This window comes from Ambystoma mexicanum, chromosome 5p (genome assembly GCF_040938575.1).
Source record: "Ambystoma mexicanum isolate Mex_15411 chromosome 5p, UKY_AmexF1_1, whole genome shotgun sequence".
Taxonomy (NCBI): Eukaryota; Metazoa; Chordata; class Amphibia; order Caudata; family Ambystomatidae; genus Ambystoma; species Ambystoma mexicanum.
Genome location: NC_090930.1, coordinates 310,485,143 through 310,500,188, shown reverse-complemented (window position 1 = coordinate 310,500,188; position 15,046 = coordinate 310,485,143).

Below are 15,046 nucleotides of genomic sequence, written 5' to 3'. Positions count from 1 at the left end.
TTTTGGTTTCTTAAAATAGAGATTTTGTACCATTTTGTCCAAAAATTTCCATGTCGTAAACAGCGATTTACAACCAGAATGGCCCACAAATTTCTATTTTTGGACACACAAATTAGCCAACTGAACCACTACAATTTTCATATTATGGAACAAACAACTGTTTTAATTGTATACATTACATTTACTATTTGTACTTTTCCACACCACTAGCTTACTTTTTTTTTGTCATCTGAACCCCAGTTTAGTGACACATAAATTCAAGAACACCTATCCCTACTAGTTTTAGTTCCCAATGCACAATCACACACCATTACATACATCTTTATCATCTTACTCAAACACTCATGCACACAGCACTCATACATTCCAGAACACCCCAACCCATATCTTCTTTATTTTTTTCAACAGACCCTAAAGAATGCCTACCAAAAGACAACTCCGTAGAAAGCAACGCAAAATTAGAGCAAATGAAAATAAAGGTGTCCATAATAAGCATCCATCTCTAGCAGAATTTGTAAAAAAAGTTGAAACAAACAGCTAATACAATCATTTAGTGAAACACAAGAAGTTTCAAGTACAACAACTTCGCTTCCTCTATCAAAATGTAAAACAAACCAAAAAACAATTCACAGAAAATCAGCTATCAGTACAGATAAAACTACTTCTTCAAATTTTAATATAGTGCAAAGTAAGCATACCAAGAAAAGTATTTTAGCCAAAATATACCGCCACAAAGTCCTTCAAAATCTTATAAAAACAGGAGAGAAATCAGGTTCAAAGCTTAAAACCTATCGTAGGAAATTAATCTTAGAAGCATTGATGGACAGTGCAATTCTTCTTAAAAGAAATTTATTTATTTTACTGTTAAACAAAATGAAACCACTAACAAAACTAATAACTAAATTACAAAAAAGACTTCTCAATAAGCGAAATGTCAACAGAAAGAATTTCTTAAGTATCTGCGGAGGTGAATGGAATCACACTATGAGCACAGAACCATATTTTAATGAAGAAGCGTACAAACAAAAGCAAACGAATACAATTGCCATAAATAGCAGTGGTCGAGGTCTTATGACCAGCAGTGCTGTTTCTATCTCTTTAACGGTAGGACGATGTCCTTGAAGTGAATTAATATTTTGGTTTCCGCTGACTTGACTCTTGTTTACTATCAGTGTTCTCATACAACATGTAATTAGTGATGTCATCAGTGATGTGATCTGTGATTTGATCATTGTGGTCATAGGCTACGCAACAGCGGGTGCAAAGTTATGGTGGACTTAGCTGAATTTCAGGGTTTTTAGCTACATTAAGTTCTCTCTCACCTTAACATCCCTGCAACTAAGATTTTTTCTTGAAAAAAAAAAACAATATATATATATATATATATATATATATATATATATATATATATATATATATATTCAGTGAAAAAAACTTTGTTAAAGGGACGTTATGGTTAAGTTGCGCTACTAAAAACCTATGAAATTCAGTGAAAAAACTTTGTTAAAGGGACGTTATGGTTCCAAGTAAAACCGAAAAACCCTTGAAATTCGGCAGTTATGGTAAGCTAAGCAACCATAACTCGCGCCGCCACCGTGCACTGCTAAGACTAACACCAAGGACATCAAAGATGACATCACAAATGTCATTGATGACATCACTGATGACATCACATGTGTATGTACTTCTCATGAAATATGTGTAGAAGGGATTCTTATTATGTTGCGAAAAAAGTGTCAAGAATCATTGCAAGAAATATACCCTAATAAGTGCATTGAACGATGCATTGATATAAATAGCATCCTATTATGGGGTTCTATCTAGTATACTAAGCTACTCATACAGAAACATAACATTGTGTGCAGAGTACAGGATGAAGGTATGATATTCGTAATGTTAATATGTTGAATAATGAAATGATAATTGTTTTCTTAACAGATTTTTGTGTACTGTGAAATATGTAATAAGTAGCTAATAAAACCCATGTATTACATAATTGCATTACTATAGACAAAACACAAAGACACAAGAACACATACCAATATGGGTATATACAGGGAAAGTGAAGTTAGCAAAAAAGCACAAGTAGTAGCAGAAACAATTCATAACTTAACTGATTAGTTTCATGCAAATAAATGATTGCTCTGTTTGAAAGCTGCTATTTACCCTATGTATATGTATCACTTGATGTGATTGGACCCTAAGGAAAGTAGTGTGAGTACAATGTATACAAATATGACCATATACAGGGAAAGTACAGCCATACAAAATACAACAGAACTATCAGAAAGTGCTCATAAGTCTAGTGATTATCTTTATGCACAAAAAGGATTGCAGTCTTTCAAGCTTGTGTTTTCCCATATGTATATGTTTCATATGATGTGACTGTACTCTAAGGGAATTACTGTAAGAACCTACTAGAAGGATATGTCTACAAATAAAATAAAATTCTTAGTTTCTGACTGTTACTGAAGAAAACCATGTGGCCTAGATATGTCAGCAAAATATAAAATAGTGAGCCAGACATGTGATGTCATCAGTGATGTCATCAATGACATTTGTGATGTCATCTTTGATGTCCTGGGTGTTAGTCTTAGCAGTGCACGGTGGCGGCGCGAGTTATGGTTGCTTAGCTTACCATAACTGCCGAATTTCAAGGGTTTTTCGGTTTTACTTGGAACCATAACGTCCCTTTAACAAAGTTTTTTTCACTGAATTTCATAGGTTTTTAGTAGCGCAACTTAACCATAACGTCCCTTTAACAAAGTTTTTTTCACTGAATTTCATAGGTTTTTAGTAGCGCAACTTAACCATAACGTCCCTTTAACAAAGTTTTTTCACTGAATTTCATAGGTTTTTAGTAGCAAAACTTAACAATAATGACTTTGACTTTATATACATGTCATATGGAACTGACTAGATCTCTTCTTATGAACTTGATGTCCGCGGACTTATTTAATGTTCGCGGACATGTTCGGAGAACAGTACCAATACCTAAAAACTGTGGGGGGGGTTGGGGGGGTATGTTTGATTGTTATATCATAATATAGGAACAATTAAATAATTCAAAAAGCAGCACACAAACACATTATATATAGTAATACATAAGAAATGTAACCCATATATGTAACACACTAACCATTCATTTAAATACAATATGTTCTGAAATGGAATATACCACAAGAACATAAATTGGCTTCCAACATAATTACCTCACCGACACAACAGAACTGAGAACAAGACCAGACCCACTGAATATATAGGACTTATCTTACCAGAAATAGTAAGTGTACTTCATTTTACTCATATATTTATAAACTTTCTGTATTAGATTAAAAAATATATTATCTTTTCTTTTTTTTCTCACAGAAATGTCTAGTACTCTGGAATGGCTTTAGGACAATTTCCCACATGAAGAAATGTCACAAGATAGTGAAACTAATGGTAAACACTTTATAATATAAACCATTTAAATATTATTATTTTGTCTACATTTAACATATATATATTTTTTTTATACAGAGCATAACAAAATAGAAACTACCTCTGAAGAAGCTGTTATGGAAAACACGCTTGACAACATAAAAGAAAAAATTGATTTACTGTTGACCAATTTTAATAATTTGAAAACTTTTGTTGAAGATCATTTTAAAACAAAAACGTCATACCATTGCCCCACATGTACTTGTCCCTCCTCACCATATCCCAGTCAATTATCCCCAAACCCTCTCCATAATCCAAAACGTTTTGATAAGATTTCCATCCCTTCCTCACCTAATACCAATTATGTTGAAACCCCAAATTCTCCTGTTTTTGTCTCTGTTTCTGCCTCACCTTCTCTGTCATAAATTATTAATATATGTTAAATAAAGTTTAATTTTTATATTGTATTGTGAATAGTTTCCGTTTTTTTTTTAAAAACAATAAAAGTGTCCGCGTTCAGTGCGAGTGTTCTGAAATGTTCGTACATAAACGAAAATGGAGGTGTCCTGAAGAACACCACACCTGTTCGTACTGTTCGCTAGCAAGTTGAAACTGTTCTAAGAACACACGTGCTGTCCTGAAATGTTCGTAAAGAAACAAAAATTAAAGTGTTCTAAAGAACACTATATCTGTCCGTAATGTTCGCTATCAACTTAAAACTGTCCTAAGAACACAATTGGTGTCCTGAAATGTTCGTAAATAAACAAAAATGATGTGTCCTGAACAACAGTACAACTGTTCGTAGTGTTCGCTACCCAATTGAAAGTGTTCTAAGAACACAATTGGTGTCCTGAAATGTTCGTACATAAACTAAATTACACGTGTCCTGAAGAGCACTATATCTGTCCTTACTGTTCGCTACCAAGTTTAAACTGTTCTAAGAACACACGTGGTGTACTGAAATGTTCGTTTCATGTGTGACGCACTTTTAATTACTTCAGAACCCGAACAGTGTCCGTAGGACATCAATGCGCATGCGCTCACCAATCTCCATGCACTTGGTGTCCTGCGGACAGGCGCTTCGTTCGCAGACTAGTTCGCAAACAGATCATATGACCGCGCCCACGCTCATCGTGTGTCCTGAAATGCGGACACTGTTCATGTCCCCGAACAATTTAAAAGTACATTTTCAGTTAATCCATAATATTTTTCAATAAAATCTCACCATGCCACAAGTCCCACATAGCAATCTTGAGTTTCTATATACCTTTTGAAACTTTCCGATCCTTTTTTTGTGTTCGATCTGTCCGCGCACAGTGCGCATGTCCGCGGACCGCGCACAAGCACCCCTATAAAAGACCACGCCCAAGAGCTTATTCCCATTGTGTTTCTGGCTATTCTTCATAACACAGTGATTTTTGCTGCCACCTGCAGACTACACCATCATCGACATGGCATCCTTGGCTGCTGAACTGCCACTTGGTGCTGCACCTGCTTCAGCACCACCACCACCCCCTCCACCACCACCACCTCCCCAAGGGCCTGAAGAGGGGAACAGGACTGAGGATGCGGAGGGGGAAGAAGAGGATGATGAGAATGAGGTAGAGGAAATCCCTACTACCCGCACTAGGCGTGAGTCTTGGGTGTGGCGGTTATTTACCATTCATGGGAATGGTCCTAAGGCTCGTGCGAACCATGTTACCTGCAATGAGTGCAAAATGATACTCAGTCGCGGGAAGCACGGTAACTACAGCTTTGGGACCACTACTATGAAGCGACACCTGAGGTCATTTCACTCTGGGGCTATTCGCAGGGTTGTACCTTGCGAGGAACGTAGCAGGTTGATTTCCTCTACTTCATCCTCTGTTTCTGATCCTGTCACCACAAGGACCACCTCTGTGGGACAGCGTCTTTCTCAAGCTGCCTCACAGGCCATACAGAATGCTGATGACCCTTACCTTTCGAGGGTCACAGTTGTATGTATGTACTGTGACACAGTACTCTGCAGGGGGGAGCGACTTCGGAGTGCTTTTGAGACTATCATCTCAGAGCACGAGAAGACCTGCTCACTACCCAAATAAAACCCACTCTACATCTTCCTCTCTCAGCTCGCCCTTTCTTATCCCTGTGGTTGGTGTCCCCCCTTTACCCTCCTTTACCCTCCTCTCCTAGTGTGTTGTGTCTGAAAAACCAAAAATAATACAAAATTACAAAAATCAAAAAAAAATAAGGCTCTTTTCAGAGCCGCCTTTCCTAGTTAAAAAATAGAAGTGAAAATAAATGAAGCAGGGCTCTTTGTATTTTTTAGAAGTCTGCGAACAGTTCGCGAACATTAGAAAAATTGGGTTACTACTCCATCACAAACATTGTAATTTTCTCTGGAAAGAAGTGGTGGCTCTGAAAAGAGCCTTTGGTTGGTGTTTGTAAATCAAAAATTGTAAATGCTTAACATCTACTTCAAAATCGTTGTTGTAATTCCAAAAAAGGTCGCAATGCATTTTGTACTTTTTTTCAGAAAAATCTGATTGCCAGCATAAGTAAGGTGGACTCCATCTCTGCGAAAAATGTATGTACTACAAAACATAATATTTTCATTGTGAAAAGAAGACATGCCAAAATCTCTTAGAAAGCCACAAACAGCCTTATTAACATTGCGCCTTGCTTTTTCCATTTGTGGACCAAATGAAGAAGAACGAAGCCACATTTGTCTCTGCGCAATCCGTGAAAATATCACTTGAGAATTAGGAAACATGTCCATAACCTTCCTCAGTCCTTCTTTCATAGCAAATTGCAAAAAAATTCCAGTCACATGCCCTAAACTGTTCCCTCCACAATGAATTACAATTATGTCTGGATGTTGCTCTGTCTCCAAAGTAGCACAGAGAGGTAGCAAATCCAACCACTTCATTCCACGTACTCCATGCCAGTGTACTTCCACATGTGGGAATCCAAGATCTACAGCTACTCCACAGCTTTCTGCATGCACCTTCAACCAATGTATCCACGAATCTCCTAAAATCCAAACAATCTGTTTTCTGAAACACACAGCCATAGCTATCTTTTGTTCTCTCAGCAAAAAGAGTATCTCAGAAAATCTCTCCTGGCACAACACACCCACCAAACTTTCCTGACCAATCCCTTTCAGTGCTTATTCTCATTTGCATGACTTCTGAACCCAAAAACCCCCGGATGTAACTCCCGATGTCCGGGAACTACCGCCATGTCCGCGGACATATCGTAACATGAACAGCCCTTCTACCATTTCCACTACACTCTCTCTGCCATTCCCTCATTGGATGTACCTCAAAAATCACATGGCCATGCACCAATCACATTCAAGACCTCTACATCTAACTGCATCATCATAGATCAGCACTGCAAATGTACTCTGAATCTCTCTGAGTACAAGTGTCATATCATTGGCAAGCAGCATCTACCACAAATACTGTACAAGTCTTCAAGATTTCTACTTGCAGCTCCATGCATATCCATATGCATGAACACAAACTTCAGGTATGCATATTTTCTGTATAGTAGATGACATAGCTCTCAACCATTTTTGTTTTACAAGCGGGTGAAATCACCCGATTTTGTTTTTAGCGGGTGAGACGCCCATTGGAATGAATGGGCGTGCAGGAGGCTTGGCGGGTGAGTCTGCCCTTTACAAGGCGTGTGACACCCGTCAAAAGCGTGTGAGTTGAGAGCTATGGTAGATGAACACATTTTCAAACAGACTTTTACCTTGTAAAATCTGTAAAATGAATTTACTGTACTTTTTTCAATTTCCTAAAATCAACTACCACTTATACACCTTTATACTTTTTACTTTCTTTATACACACACACTCAAATCATGTTAAACTAACATTTTTTAAATGAAATATATAGACTACATATATTCAAACAAAAATTGCAGGCAAACACAATCTATATTTAAACCTTTATAAAAATACTTATACAATTTCATATTTTTTGTTTTTATTTATTTATTTACTTAATTACTTTAAATTAGACATGACATTGATGCGCTATTACCTAGAACAGTTTACTTACAGAAATAGTGGTGTTCACTAATATATTATAAATTTCACAAGACATAGTAAAGATGTTTTATTTTTGCTACAGTTAGTCATTCAATACAATTTGTTCGTTAAGAACATATCATATGTACTGAACTGATGGAATGTATCTTATGTAAATAAATTAGTTTAATGGTTTTACAGAAGGCACTGAGGATTTCAATTAAAAAAATCAATATCTAAATTAAAAACAGTGCTATATACAAACAAAGTAACTAATTTGAAGCTTTTACAGTTGCAGTGAAGACCAGTTTCCTGAAAAGAAGCAGCCGAATTCGAAGAAGAAAGAAAAACTAAGAAGTTACCTGTTAATTTAAAAATAAAAGTAAGTAAAATATCACCATATTATTTATATTATTAATCAAATATACTATAACATTAATACCAGCTATTTTGGTTTCTTAAAATAGAGATTTTGTACCATTTTGTCCAAAAATTTCCATGTCGTAAACAGCGATTTACAACCAGAATGGCCCACAAATTTCTATTTTTGGACACACAAATTAGCCAACTGAACCACTACAATTTTCATATTATGGAACAAACAACTGTTTTAATTGTATACATTACATTTACTATTTGTACTTTTCCACACCACTAGCTTACTTTTTTTTTGTCATCTGAACCCCAGTTTAGTGACACATAAATTCAAGAACACCTATCCCTACTAGTTTTAGTTCCCAATGCACAATCACACACCATTACATACATCTTTATCATCTTACTCAAACACTCATGCACACAGCACTCATACATTCCAGAACACCCCAACCCATATCTTCTTTATTTTTTTCAACAGACCCTAAAGAATGCCTACCAAAAGACAACTCCGTAGAAAGCAACGCAAAATTAGAGCAAATGAAAATAAAGGTGTCCATAATAAGCATCCATCTCTAGCAGAATTTGTAAAAAAAGTTGAAACAAACAGCTAATACAATCATTTAGTGAAACACAAGAAGTTTCAAGTACAACAACTTCGCTTCCTCTATCAAAATGTAAAACAAACCAAAAAACAATTCACAGAAAATCAGCTATCAGTACAGATAAAACTACTTCTTCAAATTTTAATATAGTGCAAAGTAAGCATACCAAGAAAAGTATTTTAGCCAAAATATACCGCCACAAAGTCCTTCAAAATCTTATAAAAACAGGAGAGAAATCAGGTTCAAAGCTTAAAACCTATCGTAGGAAATTAATCTTAGAAGCATTGATGGACAGTGCAATTCTTCTTAAAAGAAATTTATTTATTTTACTGTTAAACAAAATGAAACCACTAACAAAACTAATAACTAAATTACAAAAAAGACTTCTCAATAAGCGAAATGTCAACAGAAAGAATTTCTTAAGTATCTGCGGAGGTGAATGGAATCACACTATGAGCACAGAACCATATTTTAATGAAGAAGCGTACAAACAAAAGCAAACGAATACAATTGCCATAAATAGCAGTGGTCGAGGTCTTATGACCAGCAGTGCTGTTTCTATCTCTTTAACGGTAGGACGATGTCCTTGAAGTGAATTAATATTTTGGTTTCCGCTGACTTGACTCTTGTTTACTATCAGTGTTCTCATACAACATGTAATTAGTGATGTCATCAGTGATGTGATCTGTGATTTGATCATTGTGGTCATAGGCTACGCAACAGCGGGTGCAAAGTTATGGTGGACTTAGCTGAATTTCAGGGTTTTTAGCTACATTAAGTTCTCTCTCACCTTAACATCCCTGCAACTAAGATTTTTTCTTGAAAAAAAAAAACAATATATATATATATATATATATATATATATATATATATATTCAGTGAAAAAAACTTTGTTAAAGGGACGTTATGGTTAAGTTGCGCTACTAAAAACCTATGAAATTCAGTGAAAAAACTTTGTTAAAGGGACGTTATGGTTCCAAGTAAAACCGAAAAACCCTTGAAATTCGGCAGTTATGGTAAGCTAAGCAACCATAACTCGCGCCGCCACCGTGCACTGCTAAGACTAACACCAAGGACATCAAAGATGACATCACAAATGTCATTGATGACATCACTGATGACATCACATGTGTATGTACTTCTCATGAAATATGTGTAGAAGGGATTCTTATTATGTTGCGAAAAAAGTGTCAAGAATCATTGCAAGAAATATACCCTAATAAGTGCATTGAACGATGCATTGATATAAATAGCATCCTATTATGGGGTTCTATCTAGTATACTAAGCTACTCATACAGAAACATAACATTGTGTGCAGAGTACAGGATGAAGGTATGATATTCGTAATGTTAATATGTTGAATAATGAAATGATAATTGTTTTCTTAACAGATTTTTGTGTACTGTGAAATATGTAATAAGTAGCTAATAAAACCCATGTATTACATAATTGCATTACTATAGACAAAACACAAAGACACAAGAACACATACCAATATGGGTATATACAGGGAAAGTGAAGTTAGCAAAAAAGCACAAGTAGTAGCAGAAACAATTCATAACTTAACTGATTAGTTTCATGCAAATAAATGATTGCTCTGTTTGAAAGCTGCTATTTACCCTATGTATATGTATCACTTGATGTGATTGGACCCTAAGGAAAGTAGTGTGAGTACAATGTATACAAATATGACCATATACAGGGAAAGTACAGCCATACAAAATACAACAGAACTATCAGAAAGTGCTCATAAGTCTAGTGATTATCTTTATGCACAAAAAGGATTGCAGTCTTTCAAGCTTGTGTTTTCCCATATGTATATGTTTCATATGATGTGACTGTACTCTAAGGGAATTACTGTAAGAACCTACTAGAAGGATATGTCTACAAATAAAATAAAATTCTTAGTTTCTGACTGTTACTGAAGAAAACCATGTGGCCTAGATATGTCAGCAAAATATAAAATAGTGAGCCAGACATGTGATGTCATCAGTGATGTCATCAATGACATTTGTGATGTCATCTTTGATGTCCTGGGTGTTAGTCTTAGCAGTGCACGGTGGCGGCGCGAGTTATGGTTGCTTAGCTTACCATAACTGCCGAATTTCAAGGGTTTTTCGGTTTTACTTGGAACCATAACGTCCCTTTAACAAAGTTTTTTTCACTGAATTTCATAGGTTTTTAGTAGCGCAACTTAACCATAACGTCCCTTTAACAAAGTTTTTTTCACTGAATTTCATAGGTTTTTAGTAGCGCAACTTAACCATAACGTCCCTTTAACAAAGTTTTTTCACTGAATTTCATAGGTTTTTAGTAGCAAAACTTAACAATAATGACTTTGACTTTATATACATGTCATATGGAACTGACTAGATCTCTTCTTATGAACTTGATGTCCGCGGACTTATTTAATGTTCGCGGACATGTTCGGAGAACAGTACCAATACCTAAAAACTGTGGGGGGGGTTGGGGGGGTATGTTTGATTGTTATATCATAATATAGGAACAATTAAATAATTCAAAAAGCAGCACACAAACACATTATATATAGTAATACATAAGAAATGTAACCCATATATGTAACACACTAACCATTCATTTAAATACAATATGTTCTGAAATGGAATATACCACAAGAACATAAATTGGCTTCCAACATAATTACCTCACCGACACAACAGAACTGAGAACAAGACCAGACCCACTGAATATATAGGACTTATCTTACCAGAAATAGTAAGTGTACTTCATTTTACTCATATATTTATAAACTTTCTGTATTAGATTAAAAAATATATTATCTTTTCTTTTTTTTCTCACAGAAATGTCTAGTACTCTGGAATGGCTTTAGGACAATTTCCCACATGAAGAAATGTCACAAGATAGTGAAACTAATGGTAAACACTTTATAATATAAACCATTTAAATATTATTATTTTGTCTACATTTAACATATATATATTTTTTTTATACAGAGCATAACAAAATAGAAACTACCTCTGAAGAAGCTGTTATGGAAAACACGCTTGACAACATAAAAGAAAAAATTGATTTACTGTTGACCAATTTTAATAATTTGAAAACTTTTGTTGAAGATCATTTTAAAACAAAAACGTCATACCATTGCCCCACATGTACTTGTCCCTCCTCACCATATCCCAGTCAATTATCCCCAAACCCTCTCCATAATCCAAAACGTTTTGATAAGATTTCCATCCCTTCCTCACCTAATACCAATTATGTTGAAACCCCAAATTCTCCTGTTTTTGTCTCTGTTTCTGCCTCACCTTCTCTGTCATAAATTATTAATATATGTTAAATAAAGTTTAATTTTTATATTGTATTGTGAATAGTTTCCGTTTTTTTTTTAAAAACAATAAAAGTGTCCGCGTTCAGTGCGAGTGTTCTGAAATGTTCGTACATAAACGAAAATGGAGGTGTCCTGAAGAACACCACACCTGTTCGTACTGTTCGCTAGCAAGTTGAAACTGTTCTAAGAACACACGTGCTGTCCTGAAATGTTCGTAAAGAAACAAAAATTAAAGTGTTCTAAAGAACACTATATCTGTCCGTAATGTTCGCTATCAACTTAAAACTGTCCTAAGAACACAATTGGTGTCCTGAAATGTTCGTAAATAAACAAAAATGATGTGTCCTGAACAACAGTACAACTGTTCGTAGTGTTCGCTACCCAATTGAAAGTGTTCTAAGAACACAATTGGTGTCCTGAAATGTTCGTACATAAACTAAATTACACGTGTCCTGAAGAGCACTATATCTGTCCTTACTGTTCGCTACCAAGTTTAAACTGTTCTAAGAACACACGTGGTGTACTGAAATGTTCGTTTCATGTGTGACGCACTTTTAATTACTTCAGAACCCGAACAGTGTCCGTAGGACATCAATGCGCATGCGCTCACCAATCTCCATGCACTTGGTGTCCTGCGGACAGGCGCTTCGTTCGCAGACTAGTTCGCAAACAGATCATATGACCGCGCCCACGCTCATCGTGTGTCCTGAAATGCGGACACTGTTCATGTCCCCGAACAATTTAAAAGTACATTTTCAGTTAATCCATAATATTTTTCAATAAAATCTCACCATGCCACAAGTCCCACATAGCAATCTTGAGTTTCTATATACCTTTTGAAACTTTCCGATCCTTTTTTTGTGTTCGATCTGTCCGCGCACAGTGCGCATGTCCGCGGACCGCGCACAAGCACCCCTATAAAAGACCACGCCCAAGAGCTTATTCCCATTGTGTTTCTGGCTATTCTTCATAACACAGTGATTTTTGCTGCCACCTGCAGACTACACCATCATCGACATGGCATCCTTGGCTGCTGAACTGCCACTTGGTGCTGCACCTGCTTCAGCACCACCACCACCCCCTCCACCACCACCACCTCCCCAAGGGCCTGAAGAGGGGAACAGGACTGAGGATGCGGAGGGGGAAGAAGAGGATGATGAGAATGAGGTAGAGGAAATCCCTACTACCCGCACTAGGCGTGAGTCTTGGGTGTGGCGGTTATTTACCATTCATGGGAATGGTCCTAAGGCTCGTGCGAACCATGTTACCTGCAATGAGTGCAAAATGATACTCAGTCGCGGGAAGCACGGTAACTACAGCTTTGGGACCACTACTATGAAGCGACACCTGAGGTCATTTCACTCTGGGGCTATTCGCAGGGTTGTACCTTGCGAGGAACGTAGCAGGTTGATTTCCTCTACTTCATCCTCTGTTTCTGATCCTGTCACCACAAGGACCACCTCTGTGGGACAGCGTCTTTCTCAAGCTGCCTCACAGGCCATACAGAATGCTGATGACCCTTACCTTTCGAGGGTCACAGTTGTATGTATGTACTGTGACACAGTACTCTGCAGGGGGGAGCGACTTCGGAGTGCTTTTGAGACTATCATCTCAGAGCACGAGAAGACCTGCTCACTACCCAAATAAAACCCACTCTACATCTTCCTCTCTCAGCTCGCCCTTTCTTATCCCTGTGGTTGGTGTCCCCCCTTTACCCTCCTTTACCCTCCTCTCCTAGTGTGTTGTGTCTGAAAAACCAAAAATAATACAAAATTACAAAAATCAAAAAAAAATAAGGCTCTTTTCAGAGCCGCCTTTCCTAGTTAAAAAATAGAAGTGAAAATAAATGAAGCAGGGCTCTTTGTATTTTTTAGAAGTCTGCGAACAGTTCGCGAACATTAGAAAAATTGGGTTACTACTCCATCACAAACATTGTAATTTTCTCTGGAAAGAAGTGGTGGCTCTGAAAAGAGCCTTTGGTTGGTGTTTGTAAATCAAAAATTGTAAATGCTTAACATCTACTTCAAAATCGTTGTTGTAATTCCAAAAAAGGTCGCAATGCATTTTGTACTTTTTTTCAGAAAAATCTGATTGCCAGCATAAGTAAGGTGGACTCCATCTCTGCGAAAAATGTATGTACTACAAAACATAATATTTTCATTGTGAAAAGAAGACATGCCAAAATCTCTTAGAAAGCCACAAACAGCCTTATTAACATTGCGCCTTGCTTTTTCCATTTGTGGACCAAATGAAGAAGAACGAAGCCACATTTGTCTCTGCGCAATCCGTGAAAATATCACTTGAGAATTAGGAAACATGTCCATAACCTTCCTCAGTCCTTCTTTCATAGCAAATTGCAAAAAAATTCCAGTCACATGCCCTAAACTGTTCCCTCCACAATGAATTACAATTATGTCTGGATGTTGCTCTGTCTCCAAAGTAGCACAGAGAGGTAGCAAATCCAACCACTTCATTCCACGTACTCCATGCCAGTGTACTTCCACATGTGGGAATCCAAGATCTACAGCTACTCCACAGCTTTCTGCATGCACCTTCAACCAATGTATCCACGAATCTCCTAAAATCCAAACAATCTGTTTTCTGAAACACACAGCCATAGCTATCTTTTGTTCTCTCAGCAAAAAGAGTATCTCAGAAAATCTCTCCTGGCACAACACACCCACCAAACTTTCCTGACCAATCCCTTTCAGTGCTTATTCTCATTTGCATGACTTCTGAACCCAAAAACCCCCGGATGTAACTCCTGATGTCCGGGAACTACCGCCATGTCCGCGGACATATCGTAACATGAACAGCCCTTCTACCATTTCCACTACACTCTCTCTGCCATTCCCTCATTGGATGTACCTCAAAAATCACATGGCCATGCACCAATCACATTTAAGACCTCTACATCTAACTGCATCATCATAGATCAGCACTGCAAATGTACTCTGAATCTCTCTGAGTACAAGTGTCATATCATTGGCAAGCAGCATCTACCACAAATACTGTACAAGTCTTCAAGATTTCTACTTGCAGCTCCATGCATATCTATATGCATGAACACAAACTTCAGGTATGCATATTTTCTGTATAGTAGATGACATAGCTCTCAACCATTTTTGTTTTACAAGCGGGTGAAATCACCCGATTTTGTTTTTAGCGGGTGAGACGCCCATTGGAATGAATGGGCGTGCAGGAGGCTTGGCGGGTGAGTCTGCCCTTTACAAGGCGTGTGACACCCGTCAAAAGCGTGTGAGTTGAGAGCTATGGTAGATGAACACATTTTCAAACAGACTTTTACCTTG